At 43.2% G+C, this 17,714-nt stretch overlaps 1 protein-coding gene across 10 annotated transcripts in view; it reads left to right on the top strand.

Moving 5' to 3' along the window:
- The window catches only part of ULK4 (unc-51 like kinase 4), a 621,709-nt gene that overhangs the window by 481,111 nt on the left and 122,884 nt on the right, over positions 1–17,714 (top strand). The window lies entirely within an intron of this gene.

Here is a 17,714-nt window from a genome sequence, read left to right as displayed (position 1 = left end):
CTGTCGTCTCCTGGTTTGTCCGTCTGTGTGGACGTCTAGATCCCGACACCTTGAAGTGTCCTTTGGCAGGTGGAGGCTGCGGCTGTTCCAGAGAGCCGTACTCAGGGTGATTCGCACTGACTTGATAAGTAGACAGTTGCGGTGAGTGACCCAGCTGAACCTCCGTGACAGGTGATGGGTGACAGAACTGGAAGGGAGAAAAGGAGACGGGCCCCTCACTGCTATATTGTGCTTTTGTATGGGTGTGACCCCTCCTCCCAGCCCCAAACAAGACTCACTGATCTCAGTGGAGCCATTCCTGAGTGGGGGTATTATGAGGGTCTGGGTCAGTTCCCCAAGTGTGGGGTGAACACTTCTGAGGAGAACAGGTCTTGGAGATGGCGCACCAGCCCGGCGTCACGTGGCGATGCAGTTATTTCATCTCCGTTTTCTTTTGGTCTTTGTGGTTATTCAAGGCAAAAGCTTCATTTTTTTGTTGCATGTTTAACAGCTCTCTAATCCTTCCAAACTTCCCTTTTAGACAGAGCAGGCCTCTCAAGTGCTCATGTTTTACAGTGGAGGTGTTTCTTTAACAATTACTTTATTTAAAGAAACAAGGTGAGTCAATCTGAAGACAAGTACTAGAGAATATAATAATATAAGTGATCTGTAGATATGTCAAAACTGTGAATTTGGCAGAGAATGTCAAAAACTTGGAAGGTATTGGTCTGATATCTGATTAAATTTTATAGCGATCTACAGTCTCTTTGAAACTCAGGACCACATTTTTGTTTTAATTTAGAATTTTCAGCTTTGGCATGGTACTTATACTGTATATTATATGGTGCCCATAGGAGACCCTCGGGCGATGTCATCATAAGCACAGTGATATTTCTACGGCAAAATGTATGAATATTTATGCCAAGCAGGGGCAAAGAAAGACCAAACATAGGCTCATGTGAGTTCAGGACAGGTTTTTCTACCAAATGTGTTTTTGAACAAAACTTACAAAAAAGGTTTTGATTTTCAGATTTTCTAGATTTTAGAATTGCAGGTATTATCGACCTGTCTTTGGAAATAAGTTATTTACCAAAACACTGATCAAATTAATCATATAGATTAATTAATTAGACCCCGACTTGGTTGAAATAAGCAGATTCTACCATCTTTTAGTTTGCTTTACTATTTAAAATGACTTCTAGTCAGGTGTAATGGCTCATGCCTGTAATCCCAGCACTTCGGGAGGCCGAAGAAGGCAGATCACTTGAGGTCAGGAGATCGAGACCAGTCTTGCCAAAATGGTGAAACCCCCGTCTCTACTAAAAAATACAAAAATTAGCCGGGTGTGGTGGAGCGTGCCTGTAATCCCATCTACTCAGGAGGCTGAGGCAGGAGAATCACTTGAACCCAGGAGGTGGAAGTTGCAGTGAGCTAAGATCACACCACTTCACTCCAGCCTGGCTGACAGAGACTCCATCTCAAAATAATAATAATACAATTTAAAAAGTAAGAAAATGACTTCTGTATAATTTCTGACCTACCACATAGGGCCAGGCAGATTTTGTGTGTGGAAGAAAAGTTGAATCCCAGTGATTTTTACCTTTCTATGCGAAAACAAAAGTTGGTCCTGGTGCTGCTCATCTCTTTTCTTTTTATTGTGGTAAAATGTGCATAACATAAAATTTGTCGCTTGGGTTATTTTTCAGTCTGTGGTTCAGTGGCGTCCAGCACATTCACGTTGTGCAGCCATCCCTGCTGTCCATCTCCACAGCCCTCCCGTCTTCCCAGACGGAAATCTGGTGCCTGTGAAACAGTCACTTCCCACTCCTCCTCCTCCCAGTGTCTGACAACCACCACTCGACTTCCTGTCCCCGTGACTGTGACCACTCGTTGTCCCTCGTACGAGTGGGATTATACAGAATTTGTCCGTTTGTGTCTGGCTTGTTTCACTCAGTAGAGCGGCTTCAAGGTTAATCTATGATGTAGCATGTGCCAGAATTTCTTCCCTTTTTGAAGGCTAATAATCCGTCGTGTGTGTACACCACATTTTAAAAATGTGTCCTACATTGACGGACATTAGTGTCGTCCCACCTTCTCTGTCCCATTTATTGATCGTTTAAAACATAGCTGTTATTATCAGGATTGGCTTATGGATTTTTCAGTGGGTGACAATACACAGCTGCCCCAGATTTGGCTAATGGGAATGGCTTTTGGATGTCTGCTGTCTTTTGACATTCTGCGTCTTTTTAGGGGGAACGTGGGGAGCACTTTCCACCATAATGTGATGTTCCAGGCTCATGTCGTATCCCCACTCTAGCCTTGGAATCAGCCATTCCTCCAAGGAACTGTGGAGCCTTTCTCTGTGGTGGTCAGGAAGTAAAATGCAAAAATGTTCTGGTTTGGGATTACAACAACTGTTTGCTCAGCAGCAACAACAGAAAGAGCCTGGACAGCCCCAAGAGTTAAAATACACGGTTTCCTACCCTCCTCTGGAGGGTGTCGGTGAAGGTCACTGTAACCCTTTGACGTCTCTACTTCAGTTGTTCAAGAATGCCCATAATGTTTCCAGGCCTGCCATGTGTGATAAATGCCTCAAAATCTTCTGAAAGCTTTCTAATTTACCCTGTGTCAGTCAATGTCAGGCCAACTCATGTAAAACATACAATTAGAGATTCTAGGAGCCCCAGTCAGCTCAAGTGTGACCTTGAACTTGCTCATCCTGAAGCTCAGTTCTGATTAAACGGAAGACAGATGGTCTCTGATTCACCACGGTTCAACATTTCTCAGCTCTACAATGGGGCAAAACTGATGCTTATTTAGCAGAAACTGTTTTTCAAGTACCCATACAACCATTCCACTTTTCACTTTCAATGTGGTCTTCAGTAAATTACATGAGATGTTCAATACTGTATTTAAAAATAGGATTTGTATTAGATGATTCTGCTCAATTGTAGGCTGATGTAAGTGTTCAGAGCACACTGAAGTTACCTGCGCTATGATGGTTTGTAGGTTAGGTGTACTAAATGCATTTCTGACTTAACGTTATTTTTAATTTCTGATGGATTTATTGGGAAGTAGCCCCATCATTAGTCAGGGAGCATCTGTATGGAGATTAGTACATTTGGAGAGAAATAGCGAGTTACCCAAAGGGGAGTGCGACACACCCGTCCGTGCTTCCGGACTGATTTAGTCCTCCGTCCTCTTTGTTCTGCTGTTCTCTGTTTTCAGTTCTCTGGCAGCTACTGTTTTGTAATTGTTGGCAGGCTTTCTGTTCTTGTCTTTACATTACCCTTGTTCCAGGGTAGTCATGTGGTCGGTCTTGTTATTTGCTCTATCTTCAGAATGTTACGGTGTCTGCCACATAAAAGCTGTTCATCAGATACTGCTTACTACTGTGTGAAAGTCCCTGTGTTGGGATTTTTGGTGCATTAATCTCCTTTCATCTTGACAGCATCCCTAGAGATCAGTTCCAGTGATTGTTCCCAAATTATTCCCATTTTACAGGTTATAAACTAAGGCTCAAGGCAACATATAACCTGTAAAATGGAAATAATTTCCAAGGCCACCGACTAGGAAATGGTAGAGCTGATATCAAACCTGGGTCGGATTGCCCCGGCCCGTTTTCCCTCCAAGTATCTGGCCCCAGGCTGTTGCTTTGCCAAGGTCTGATCTGAATTCCACAGGTATTTGTCCGGCAGAGTTTGACTGATCTTGGATCCGGACAGCACCTGAGAGATCCATTCTTTTATTCATAGAAAAACAAGTCATAGAGTTACGACTGTGTGCAAAGCACTGCACTGGATGTACTGGAACAGTAAGACCCGATCTTGCTGCTCCCTGCCCTCAGGGATCTCTAGCCAGAGAGACACAGAAGCAACCAGCTTCATTACAAAGCAGAATCCAATCAGGAGCCAAGAAGTTTCCTCAGGAACGATCACTTAGGGGAGGCGGTTGGCAGGACATGACGTTTAAGCTGAGTGCTGGAAGAATGTGTTGGTATTCTACACGCTGAGCAGAAAGAAGTGTATCCTGAGCAACGGCCTGGAATCCATGGAGCCAGATTGGGAAGACATAAGATATGGGCTGGGGAACTCCAGAGCTTTACTAGACGTGAGCTTTAGGAGCATTCGGAGTTTGGACATTGTTGATGAAATTAAGGAATTCTGGTCTCTGAAACAAAAGGCTGCTGGCAGCATCTTTATGGGATTAGTTTTCCTCGCAGTGCAATAAAACTTGACCATAGTAGCTGTCACAGAATAGGTGTGTAGTAAGTGTTTACTGAGCTCAATAAGGAATGTTCATAAAGTACAGCGATCTTGTTACTGGCAGTTCATTTTTGCTCTTGAGTCCCTATTGGGAGCTCGTGTTAGCACTTGGCAGACACATACAGGTCAGACTGAGGAAGACCACAGAAGACCTGTAGTTACCCCAGAGTCTGAAGCTTCAGTCTTCTCCATGGTAGCCCTGTCGAGTTTCTGAGGACTGCATGAGATTGGATATGTACGTGGGTAGAGGACAGGAATTTGCTGGTATAAGGAGTACAGGCAGAAATTCCCGTGACTCTGGGGAGACCCAGCTCTCAGGCTCCGCTCACTGGAGCAGAAGAATCAGATTCCATAGAGAAAGACAGGCAATCTAGATTTATTACCTGGTGCCAGTCATTGGATTAAGGAAGCCTGAAAATGCGTTTTCTGGACCATAAGTTAAGGAGGAAAAGACAAGCTCTCTGAGGACCACGTAGTCAGGATATTCATTAAGGACACAGCCCACCAGGAGCACGTCTAAAAAGAAGAGCATTCGAAGCTGGTGGGTCACCTCCCTTAAAGCCTTGATGGAAGAGTGGCCTCCTGTGCCCAAAGCTGAGCCAGCCTGGATGGATTCAGAGAGGGCAAGCCCGAGATATGTTTGACCCCATAATTTACAGGCAATGAGCATGTCAGTGACTGGTAAACCATTGTTGTCAGAGAATCACCTTGGGGAATAATGTGACAGCTCCCTCCCTTTGCATCACAGAAAGGACCCTGGATTCTTGACATTTTGTTTAAAGTTCCAATCTTGTGACAGTCACTTTCTAAAACTGTATTTTTCACTAACAAAGCAATAGGATGTTTAATTTCTGCTAATGGAGGTGGGATGTGTTTTGCCTCTAGGGTGCTCTTTCTTACTTAGTCTGTATTTAGAACATCCAGAAAATGTTGACGAAACCTAACGATTTAATTATGTGCTGCAATTTAACAGGAAGTTGGGAGGTTTTATAATTACACTTTCCTCTTTAGCTTCAAAAATGTGATGGAAATCCTTCAAGTTCTCCCAAGTTTACCTTTCCCTTAAACTGGATATCAGTGGGAGTTTTCCCAGGGCAATGATTGTAGATTAGCTGCTTGTCTCTTAATTAAAGCTAGCTTACTCCAGTGCTCAAAATATTGACTGCACATCAACCCCCACAAATGTGTTCTGTGCCTAAAATTGGCCTAAGTACATGCTGTCCACTACCCTCTGAAAGCAGAAAAGCAGTCCATGGGAGAATCTTTTTCTGCTGTCTGTCACCTTCTCACCCGTCTACCTGGCCCAGCAGAGGTGGAAGGAGTGTGATTTGGGGTAATTCCCTGAAGATGATCAGTATTGAGGATTTGTTACAAATGCCTATTCTATGAAGAATCTTGACCCTGTGGCCTCCAGAAAGTCTTACCGTGCTCACCATCATTTTCCTTCTGAATTCTCATGTAGGTCACTGGTCCTTCTCAATCCAATGAGAACAGACATGTGTTGCTGAAAATGAGTATAAGGTAGCATTTCTTCATGTATAGAGTCATTACCTTTTTAAAGATACCAGATGAGGAAACTAGGAATTCTGCAGCCATTCTCTTATTTTTACTTTTTTTTTTTTTAATTATACTTTAAGTTGTGAGATACATGTGTAGAATGTGCAGGTTTGTCACACAGGTATATATGCGCCATGGTGGTTTGCTGCATCCATCACCCCGTCATCTACATTAGGTATTTCTTCTAACGCTATCCCTCCCCTAGCCCCCCATCCCCTGACAGGCCCTGGTGTGTGATATTCCTCTCCCTGTGTCCATGTGTTCTCATTGTTCAACACCCACTTATGAGTGGGAACATGTGGTGTTTGGTTTTCTGTTGTCAGTTTGCTGAGAATGATGGTTTCCAGCTTCATCCATGTCCCTGCAAAGGACGTGAACTCATCCTTTTTATGGTTGCATAGTATTCCACGGTGTACTATGTGCCACGTCTTATCCACTCAATCATTGATGGGCATTTGGGATGGTTCCAAGTCTTGGCTATTGTGAAGAGTGCTGCAGTAAACATACACATACTTGTGTCTTTATAACTGAATGTGTTGTAATCCTTTGGGTATATAGGCAGTGATGGGATTGCTGGGTCAAATGGTATTTCTAGTTCTAGGTCCTGGAGGAATAACCACACTGTCTTCCGCAGTGGTTGAACTAATTTACACTCCCTGGTATAAAAGCGTTCCTATTTCTCCACATCCTCTCCAGCATCTGTTGTCTCCAGATTTTTTAATGATCGCCATTCTAACTGGCGTGAGATGGTATCTCAATGTGGTTTTGATTTGCATTTCTCTAATGACCAGTGATGATCAGCTTTTTTACGTTTTTTTGGCTGCCTAAATGTCACCTTTTGAGAACTATTGGTTCCTTTTACCCACTTTTTAATGGGGTGATTTTTTTTCTTGTAAATCTGTTTAAGTTCTTTGTAGATTCTGGATATTAGCCCTTTGTCAGATGGATAGATTGCAGAGACTTTCTCTCATTCCACAGGTTGTCTGCTCACTCTAATGATAGTTTCTTTTGCTGTGCAGAACCTCTTTAGTTTAATTAGATCTGATTTGTCTATTTTGGCTTCTGTTGCCGTTGCTTTTGGTGTTTTAGTTATGAAGTTTCTGCCCATGCCTATGTCCTGAATGGTATTGCCTAGGTTTTCTTCTAGGGTTTTTAGGGTTTTAAGTCTTATGTTTAAATCTTTAGTCCATCTTGAGTTAATTTTTGTGTAAGGTATAAGGAAGGGATCCAGTTTCAGCTTTCTGCATGTGGCTACCCAGTTTTCCCAACACCATCTATTGAATAGGGACTCCTTTCCCCATTACTTGTTTTTGTCAGATTTGACAAAGATTAGATGGTTGTAGATGTGTGGGCATTATTTCTGAAGCCTCTGTTCTGTTCCATTGGTCTGTACCTCTGTTTTGGTACCAGTACCATGCTGTTTTGATTACTGTAGTCTTATAGTATGGTTTGAAGTCAGGTAGCTTCCAGCTTTGTTTTTTTGTTTGTTTCCTTTGCTTAGGATTGTCTTGGCTATGTGGGCTTTTTTTTTTTTGGTTCCATGTGAAATTGAAGGTGTTTTGTTTTCCAGTTCTGTGAAGAAAGTCAATGGTAGCTTGATGGGGATAGCGTTGAATCTATAAATTACTTTGGGCAGTATGGCCATTTTCACAATATTTATTCCTCCTAACCATGAGCTCGGGATGTTTTTCCATTTGTTTATGTCCTCTCTTATTTCCTTGGGCAGTGGTTTGTATTTCTCCTTAAAGATGTCCTTCACATCCCTTGTTAATTGCATTCCAGGTATTTTATTGTCTATGTAGCAATTATGAATGGGAGTTCACTCATGATCTGGCTCTATTTGTCTGTTATTGGTATATAGGAATGCTTGTGATTTTTGGATATTGATTTTGTATCCTGAGACTTGGCTGAAGTTGCTTATCAGCTTAAGGAAGTTTGGGGCTGAGATGATGGGGTTTTTTAAATATATAATCATGTCATCTTCAAATAGAGACAATTTGACTTCCTCTTTTCCTAATCGAGTGCCCTTTATTTCTATCTCTTGCCTGATTGCCCTGGCCAGAACTTTTAATACTATGTTGAATAGGAGTTGTAAGAGAGGGCATCCTTGTCTTGTGCCAGTTTTCAAAGGGAATGATTTCAGTTTTTGCCCATTCAGTATGATATAGGCTGTGGGTTTGTCATAAATAGCTCTTATTATTTTGAGATACATTCCATCAATACCTAGTTCATTGAGAGTTGTTAGCATAAAGCGCTGTTGAATTTTGTCAAAGGCCTTCTCTGCATCTATTGAGATAATCATGTGGTTTTATCTTTGGTTCTGTTTATGTGATGGATTACATTTATTGATTTGCATATGTTGAACCAGCCTTGCATCCCAGAAATGAAGCTGACTTGATTGTGAAGGATAAATTTCTTGATGTGATGTTGGATTCAGTTTGCCATTCTTCTATTGAGGATTTTTGTTCAATTTGAGGATCAGTGCTCATCAAGGATATTGGCCTGAAATTTTCTTTTTTTGTTGTTTCTCTGCCAGGTTTTGGTATCAGGATGATGCTGGCCTCATGAAATGAATCAGGGAGGAGTCCCTCTTTTTCTATTGTTTGGAATAGTTTCAGAAGGAATGGTACCTCCTCTTTGTGCCTCTGGTAGAGTTCAGCTTTGAACCTGTCTGGTCCTGGGCTTTACTTGGTTGGTAGGCTATTAATTGCTGCCTCAATTTCAGACCTTGTTACTGGTCTCTTCAAGGATTCGACTTCTTCCTGGTTTAGTCGTGGGAGGGCGTAAATGTCCAGGAATTTATCCAGTTCTTCTGGATTTACTGGTTTATTTGTTTACACAAATAAGGAATCTGGAGGGAATCTTCTAGTCTGCGGGTTGTGAAGACCAGGGGAAAAGTGCAGTATCTGGGCCAGAGTGCAGGGGACAGTCCCTAATGGCTTCCCTCAGCTGTGAGAAGGAGCTCCCCGGCCCCTTGTGCTTCCCAGGTGAGGCAGTGCCCACCCTGCTTCAGCTCGCCCTACTTGGGCTGCACCCACTGTCTAACCATTGAGATGAACCAGGTACCTCAGTTGGAAATGTGGAGATCACCCACCTTCTGCATCACTCTTCCTGGGAGCTGCGCACCGGAGCTGTTCCTATTTGGCCATCTCGCCAGCAGTCCCTCTGCAGCCATTCTTCTAATATTTTAGCACCAGGTTGGGTGGTAGAATTTAGAATCAGAAGGGGCACAGTTTCTACTAGAAAAGTAAGGATTCCTTGAAGCATAATAAAAAGGCAAAATTATATTGCTCTTATTTTTCTTGTGGTTAAGACTTTCTTTTCTTGATTTGTATTCTTAAAGGAAAAAAAATGGGGATTGTTGTAAAACCAGTCAAGTTTCTAAGGGAAACATTTTGCACCCAAATGAGTTAAATGTAAATTTAATCAATTTTATGAAATCTGGTTTCTTAGAAGATTTCCTGAAACCCTGAGAGTATGCTCTTAAGTGTTTCTGAAAGAGATTTTTTCTTGAATGTGTATACACCCATTTGTAGTTCTGCTGGATAAGCTTTCTCTGCCACTGATTGCCATAGGGTTTGCAAGTTAAATTGGGAACTCTTTGAATGACTTTGTTGTATTTTCCCAACAAAGAAACATGGATGGAACTGGATGATATTATGTTAAGTAAACCAGGCATAGAAAGACAAACACTGCATGTTCTCACTCTTGTGTGGAAGCTAAAAACGATTGCTCTCTGAGAAGTAAGAAGTAGAACAGAAGGTTCTAGAGGCTGGGAATGGAAGGGAAGGGGAAGAGAGAAAGGATGGGGAAAGATTTGTTAAAGGATACAGAATTACAGCTAAATGGGAGGAGTAAGTCCTGGCGTTCTATACCATTGTAGGATGATCATAGTCAATAATAAAATACAGTTTCAAAGAGCTTGAGAAAGATGTTTAACATTCTCAACACAAAGAAATGATAAACGTTTTAAATGATAGATATCCTAATTACCCTGATCTGACCACTATACATTAAATGTATTGAAACATCACTGTGTACCCCATAAATATGTATAATAATTATTTGCCAATTTTTTAAAAGTCTATCAAAAAAAAAAAAAGAAAGAAACAGTGCCTAAAATTTTTACATCATTCCTTTAAGAGATATTTCTGAGATTTTGAGCAAGACAGATTCAGGAAATGGCTAGTAGAATAGAGTCATTTATAGCCAGTCCATCTCAGGACTCAGAGCTCTGTGTTACTGTTGGTAAAATGATAGTCCACCTCTAGAGCCTCGAGGAAATAGGTGGATCTTTACCACAGTTATCGACAAGATCACATGTCACAGGAGGGAACAGGGAAAGCTTCCTTCATATCCCTCTGAACAGATCTCACTTCCCCAAATATCAGCTCTCTACTATCCTCCCTACGTGGAGTCTCCTAGTATCTGCAGGTTGATTGCATGTAGGGAGGAATGGTACAGAACCACTGCGAGAGACATTTCATAGGAAAAATCAACCAGGTCTGGTGAGCAACTGAGTGTGGGTCTCTGAGGCAGGGAATGTACGTTAAGTATGGCTCACAAATGGAACACAAAGGGTCAACAAAAGTTTTAGGTTCTCTGGCATGGCCGTGGCTCCACTTCTCAATGTTTTATACTCCGGTGATTTGAACATTTGTTTCCTGCCTAACTTTTGAGAAAACTGGAGTTTGTGGACCCCACTTCATAAGAATTCCTAACTCAGATACCTGGCATATTATTAGTACCTTCAGTAGAGGTAGAGAAAGACCTATTTAATATATTTAATTTTACACGTGTTCAGTTAAAAACGACAAATAATATCTTGAAAAAGTGATCTGGTGTTTGAAAATTAGGGTGGATGAATGTGAAAGCAGGCCACAAAATGAAAAACAAAATTAGACTCTAGTTTTATAAAAAGGAATATGTATATATAAGAGTTATCAATATTGAGATATAGCTAAATCCCTAAGAGTAGAGTCATCAATTCATTCAGCAGTAGTATACTGAGCATCTCTTATGAGCCAGATGTGGAAGTGCTGAAGGTATATTGAAGAACAAGACAGGAAAGCCAGTTGCTCTCATGACGTTTATGATCTGAGTGGCTGAATACAGAGTATTTCTTCCCAGAGGTAGTATGAAGGATAATAATAAGCAGCCATGGCTTGAGATTTGGGAAATATTGTCAGTTAAGGAGGTTGAAAAGTTTTGTGTATGTTTTCACGATGAAACAATGTGGAAGTCAGCTTAGTGGAATAGGAAGAATGTGGATTGAGAGGAGCCCAAATCCCTGTGTTCCAGTCTCAGCTCTTCAGTCAACCACTCGTACTGCAGTAGACAAGACACAACCTCTCTAACTTTCACTACTGACAAAGCAAGCAGGTTGATTGAGATTTGCGTTTTTCCAACTACACATCATGATCCGTTGAAAGCAATTTAAAGTTTTACAGTATAGCATTTGTTATTTAAGGAAAAATGAAATAGAACAGAGTAACAAATATGAATGTGTTGTTCATAGGACATTGCTTTGTGAAACTTCTCTCTTGTTTTCTGCATCTGTTTCACATGTGGCTGTGCGTACCAAGTTGTGATATAATTTTTCTTTTTAATTTTAGAGACGATTTCACTCTGTTGCCCAGGCTACTTGTCTTCCCTTCCTTTTTTCTCCAGTCTGTCGTTTGCAGCCCCTGTGTTGCATGATTTTCCTTCTATTTTCATTTATTTTCTCAAGAGATTCAGCTCCCCCCTCCCCTTCTGTAATCCTAGCACATAAAATGTGTTCCCTACTCTCTCTAGCGCCTTACGCTCTTTCAGGTTTCTATGGCCATTGATGATACTTTTATTCTTTATTATAAAACTCTCAAAATCCCAGACAAGTTGAAAAACTCATAGGATGAACACCTGTGTAATCAAGCATTATCGTTCTGCCATGTTTCTGTGTGCGTATGTGTTTTCTTAGTCATGTGAAAGTGAAGACATCATGACACTTGGTCTCTAACCACAATACCATTATCACAACCAAGAAAATTAACAATTTCATATCATTAATATCTACTTAATACTCCCCCCCCCTTTTAAGACAGTGTCACTCTGTTGTCCAGGCAGCCTTGACCTGAGGGGCTCAATTGATTCTCTCACCTCAGCCTTCCAAGTAGCTGGGACTACAGGCATGCACCACCATGTCCAGCTAATTTTCTTTTTTAAAAAAATAAAGAAGGACTGGCTATTAATGACCCTATTCCACTAGCCATTTCCTGAATCTGTCTTGCTCAAAATCTCAGGAATATCTCTTAAGGGTGCGGTGACTCACGCCTGTAATCCCAGCACTTTTGGAGGCCAAGGCAGGTGGATCACCGGAGGTCAGGAATTTCAGACCAACTTGACTAACAGGGTGAAACCTCGTCTCTACTGAAAATACAAAAATTAGCCAGGCATGATGGTGGGCATCTGTAATCCCAGCTACTTGGGAGGCTGAGGCAGGAGAATCGCTTGAACCTGGGAGGTAGAGGTTGCAGTGAGCTGAGATGGCACCACTGCACTCCAGCCTGGGCAACAGAGCAAGATTCTGTCTTAAAAAAAAAATGGGGCAGAATCTATGGCCATACCACCCTGAACGCGCCCCATCTCATCTGATTTCAGAAAAATAGAAAGAGTTTCCCCGTGTTGCCCAGGCTAGTCTTGAACTGTGCTCAAGTGATCGCTTGCCTCAGCCTCCCCAAATGCTGGGATTACTAGTTGTCAAAAAATGACTATCATAGTCTTTTTTTTTTTCCCCACCACATTCCACCCAAGGCTCACATACTGAATTTCATTATTGTCTCCTGATGTCTTTTAATCCAGAAGAACCTTTCTTCTTTTTTTCCTCATGAAATTGACTTTTTGAAAAGCCTGAGTCACTTGTTCTATAAAATATTCCATACTCTGGAGTAGAATGATGGATTCCTTATATTTTGGGTCAGAATGTCCCATGGATAGTGCCCCCTTATACTGTATCATATTAAGAAGCACATGGCCGGGCATGGTGGCTCACGTCTGTAATCCCAGCACTTTGGGAGGCCGAGGCAGGCCGTTCACAAGGTCAGGAGTTTGAAACCAGCCTGGCCAACATGGTGAAACCCTGTCTCTACTAAAATTGTGAAAAATGGCTGGGAGTGGTGGTGGTGCCTGCAATCCCAGCTACTCGGGAGACTGAGGCAGAAGAATGATTCGAACCTGGGAGGCAGAGGTTGCAGCGAGCCGAGATCGTGCCATTGCACTCCTGCCTGGGCGAGACTCTGTCTCAAAACAAAACAAAAAAACATATGATGTCAGTCATCTCCACTTTGAGTGATGTAAGTTTGGTTGCTTGGTGGAGAAGGTATCTGCCACATGTGTCCACCATGCAGGCGTGTGTTTCCCTGACAATCACTAAGTCATCCTTGGAGAGATTCATTGGAACTGTGAGAATATTTGTATTTCCCACTTGGACTTTGTAAAGAAAAGGGTTAAAACTATACAATTTTGATAATGTTTTTGGAGCAAAATGGTTAACTTTAACACCTGAGGGGAAATACTTAAAATGTGGAAAAGACCAGTCTACTATTCTTGGAAACAGACGTAATAGCTCTCAACAAGGGAGAAGAGTTGCCGGGAATACTGCCTCCTTCTGTGACACTGATTCACTGAGAATCTGCCCACTATAAGCTGTAAGTAAAAGCCAAGAGTTCCTGGTGCTTTGCATCCTGCAGCCTCCTGAGAACCAAGGAGAGAGGTGGGAGCAACACAGAAGAAAGCTTACTGTGAGGGATCATTTATTCATTCGACCCCTGAGTATTTCCGTTTATGGGGAGTTACTGTCTGGTTCACATAACAGTCATTCATTGCAAGTTCCTGTGTCGTTTTCCTGGTGCTTGGTGATCATTCTGACTGTCGCCAGCTTCACTGTGCCACTCTTGCCGTGCAGAAGCCTGCAGATTCCTTTGGTAATTTGGGATATCTTTAATGACACGCTCTTAAAAGCATTCTCAAAACAGTGAGCATTTAAAGCAGGCGTCCCCAAACTTTTTACACAGGAGGCCAGTTCACTGTCCCTCAGACCGTTGGAGGGCCGCCACATACTGTGCTCCTCTCACTGACCACCAATGAAAGAGGTGCTCCTTCCTGAAGTGTGGTGGGGGGCCGGGTAAATGGCCTCAGGGGGCCGCATGCAGCCCGCGGGCCATAGTTTGGGGACACCTGATGTAAATTATGACCTCTTTTGTAAACTAGTGTCTTGAATTCAGTCAACAGAACTGCTTGACAGGGTTTAGGTATGTGATTTTATAACACAGCAGTTCCTTTTTGTTCCCGAATAAGTGACACTGGAAAATTAACCCCTTATTATAGATATATTTTATTTAAACTGGCAATCTAACAATTATGTTAAATAATGACAGAAGATTCATTGGGGTTTGATCTTAAAACATGAAACTAACATTTATCGAAGTGAACTTATTTTGTCCTTTAACAATATTATAAAGTCATTCTAATGAGTTATTCAGCGTTTTTCAGTACCACACAGAAAAGGTCCTCCATAAGACAGAGCGACCATTCACTCAACAAGTGAATACCGAGTGTCTGCTCTGTGGCGGGAGTGCTTCTCAGTGTTGGGGACACAGCAGTGAACAAGACAGAAAACCCTGCTGTAATGGAGCGTACCGGGAGAGTGAGGTGATAGCCGCATTTATTAAATAAACCATGTTGTATTTTAGATAGTGAAAGCATCTAGAAGAAAAATGTAGAGAGAAAGGAAGGTAGGAAAGGCAGCAGGCTATTTGCAGCTTTTAGATAATGTGGCCAGGGAAGGGCTCTCTGAGACGATGTCATCTGAGTAAAGACAAAGAAGTGGAGAAAGCAGTCAGGTTGTGTTTGGTGCCAAGGCCACAAGGCAGGTGCATCCCCGGTGTGTTCTCGGGACTGTAAGGAAGCCCCTGTGTCCAGAGCAAACTGAGCAAGAAGGAGACAGCTGGGATGTGAGGGAGACAGCAGGGAGGGGTGCTGTGGAGGAAAGAGGTTAAAGAGGCCTTGCAAACCCTCAGAAACACTGGCCTTTATCCCCAGGGAAGTGGAACCCTTGGAGGGTTTTGAGCTGAAGGGCGAGACCATCTGGCTGCTGCATTGAGAACAGCCATTGAAGAGGGGGAAGGAAGGAGATACAGGTCGGGAGGCTGGTGCACCGGGAGAGTTTCAATCATGACTTGGAGGGGGTAAGAAGGGGTCGTATTTTGGATACATCTTGAAAGCAGAACCAATAGAATTTGCTGACAGGTTAGATGGAAACTATGAAAGAAATAGTCAAAGATGATTCCAGTTTTGGCCTAAGACAAGTGAGGTGGCTAACACTGGAGGAATTGCTGATTTGAGGCCTTCCAGGAGCTCCATTCTGAACATTCTACATTTCAGAGGCCTGTCAGCCAGCCATGTGAAAATGGCAAGCCGGCAGCTGGGTCTGCGGGTCTGGAATTCCAGTGGAGAGCGGACTGGACCAGAGCAGAGGGGTGGGAGGTGGTGATGGAAGGCGGGGGGTGCCTGGATGTGGATTCCGAGGGTTGCCGGTTAATGGTAGTGACCAGGAATAGGTTAAAAGAGTGAGTAAATCAGGCACACAGGAGGGAAAGCCAAGGAAAGGAGGAGTTTGGCCAGGACCCTCTCTGGGGGCTTTGAAATGACCAAGTGTTGGACAGGAGCGGCGTTGAAGACACTGCCAGTGAGCTGAGGCCTGCAGTGTGAGTGACCCGATGACCCACAGGTAACCGCCACCGGTAAGAGGAGAAGGTGCTCGCTGGAGACATAAGATTTCAAGCTGGGGCAGAGGGGCAGGAGATGCATGGAGGAGGGGTGGGGAATGGGCAGGAGGCAGCAGCGGGGACCACGGAGCCTTCCCCAGCCCGGCAGCTCAGGGTATGACACACGTGCAGGAGGAGCATGCACGAGGGAAAAGCCCAGGTTCAGTTACAGCAAAGAAAGGAAGGGAGCGTCCCGGGAAGAGCCTGAGGATAAGGGCGGTTTTGCTGGCGACGCTGTCCAAGGGGCACAGTGTGTAGAAGGGATTCAAGAGGAGGGGTGAAGATGAGAGTCAGAATACAGAAAGTACAGAGGCTCGTAGGGGTGAGCGCCCAGGGGAAGGAGGCTGACCTGGGGGACGTGGGCCTTGTGTGGCCACCTACGTAAACTCGGACATAGTGAGGAATGAGACTGGCCTTGACTGTCCCAGGCCGACTGGATGGGTGAGGCTGGGAGTGAGCTGTAGGAACCTGGAGCCTGAAGAGTTTCTGGGACTCCTCCTGACTCCTGCAGGGACCGAGGTGTCCCCTGTCTCCCTGCCCTGGGAATTGGCAGGCGCAGTCTCGCTGTGAGGGTGGGTAAGAGGCCTGTAGACGGACCTTTCTGCTCCATCACTTGCGGCTTTGCCAGTAATTCTAAACGTTGCTGGTGTCCTGTTTCACATGATCAAAATTGCACAATGGCACATTGTAACATTTCTTCATATTTAACCTTTCCAGACCCATCATAAAAATGGGTCTCTTGTTGTAAAACTGTGTAAGATCTTCCTAGTTTTCCATTGCTGTTGAAACTAGCATTTCCTTCTGAATTGCCTGTCTTTGGAATTGTCTTGTCTTTCGCCCTTGAAGGGATTCTCTCTCCTCTAGTTGTTAATCATCCAGCTTTGTGCTTCGTCAGACCCTCACCCATCAAAGACTTGGGTGTGATTATTCTGTCATCACTGGCACTGATTTTAGGAAATCCCTTTTTCAAGATTTTAATTTTTTTCTTCACTTCGGTATGAGAGCAGATGAGTGCCAACTACCCATGGATTTATCAGTGAACTTGTTTATGCCCCTAGAGACTTGGGTTTTCCCTAATCAGTCAGAGTTCCTGGGGACTAGGGTACTGAAAATAAATTTTTATGTGTTACATATCCTCTGCCACTCTGACTACCCGTTTAGTGTAGCAAACCTATGATCCCGCATGCATGCATAGTTTCTATTTGAGAATTTGCCTTTAAAATCAAGCATCATAGTAAATAACCCTTTTGATCTCTTCAGTAGGCATTTACTTTGATTTTTTAAAAATACTTTGGCTTGTAGGAGTGATGAGTAAGGCTGAGCTAACCACATGGTCTCCTTTTGATCTTTCTGCTTAGAACATTTAGGAGATGGCGGGGCAAGGGTGGGTGCCCCACACATGTGTCATAGAACAGGGTTCACCAGCGTTTTAAGCAGTTGTGCCAACCTGCCTCGACTGGTATCCCAGTGATACCCGTGACATACTGAGGATTGTTGTCATGTTTTCTATCCCAGGGGTTAGTCTTCTCCAACACCACTATTAAAGGACGTGTTTTCAAAGTGTTCCTGAGAATTGTTTCTTGTGGCATCTTGATTTCCTTTTTCAGTTGAAAGCACGTTGTTGTCAGGACCCTCCAAGCAAGTAATGATTAGGGCTCGGATTTCAGATAATTCTACCTCCATTTCCAGTTTATACATAGAACATTTTTATCTCTTCTTTCAGAGAAAGTCTCATAGTTTCATACAGTACATACTTTTTTCAGGATTCTAATTTTTTGTTTTCTTTTTTCACTTTCTTTTAATATACTTTCAGTTCTGGGATGCCGGGATGGAGTGTGCGGGTTTGTTACATAGATACACGTGTGCCATGATGATTTGCTGCACCCATCAGCTCGTCATCTACATTAGTTATTTCTCCTGATACTATCTCTCCCCTTTCCACCACCCCCCAACAGGCCCCGGTGTGTAATGTTCCCCTCCCTGTGCCCATAGGTTCCCATTGTTCAACACCCACTTATTGTAAGAACATGCAGTGTTTGGTTTTCTGTTCCTGTGTGAGTTTGCTGAGAATGATGGTTTCCAGCTTCGTCCATGTCCCTGCAAAGGACAT

The sequence above is a fragment of the Saimiri boliviensis genome, chromosome 9, assembly GCF_048565385.1.
Source record: "Saimiri boliviensis isolate mSaiBol1 chromosome 9, mSaiBol1.pri, whole genome shotgun sequence".
In the NCBI taxonomy this organism is placed as follows: domain Eukaryota; kingdom Metazoa; phylum Chordata; class Mammalia; order Primates; family Cebidae; genus Saimiri; species Saimiri boliviensis.
The sequence above is the reverse complement of the archived record's forward strand: the minus strand, read 5'-3'. Positions and strand labels throughout refer to the sequence as shown.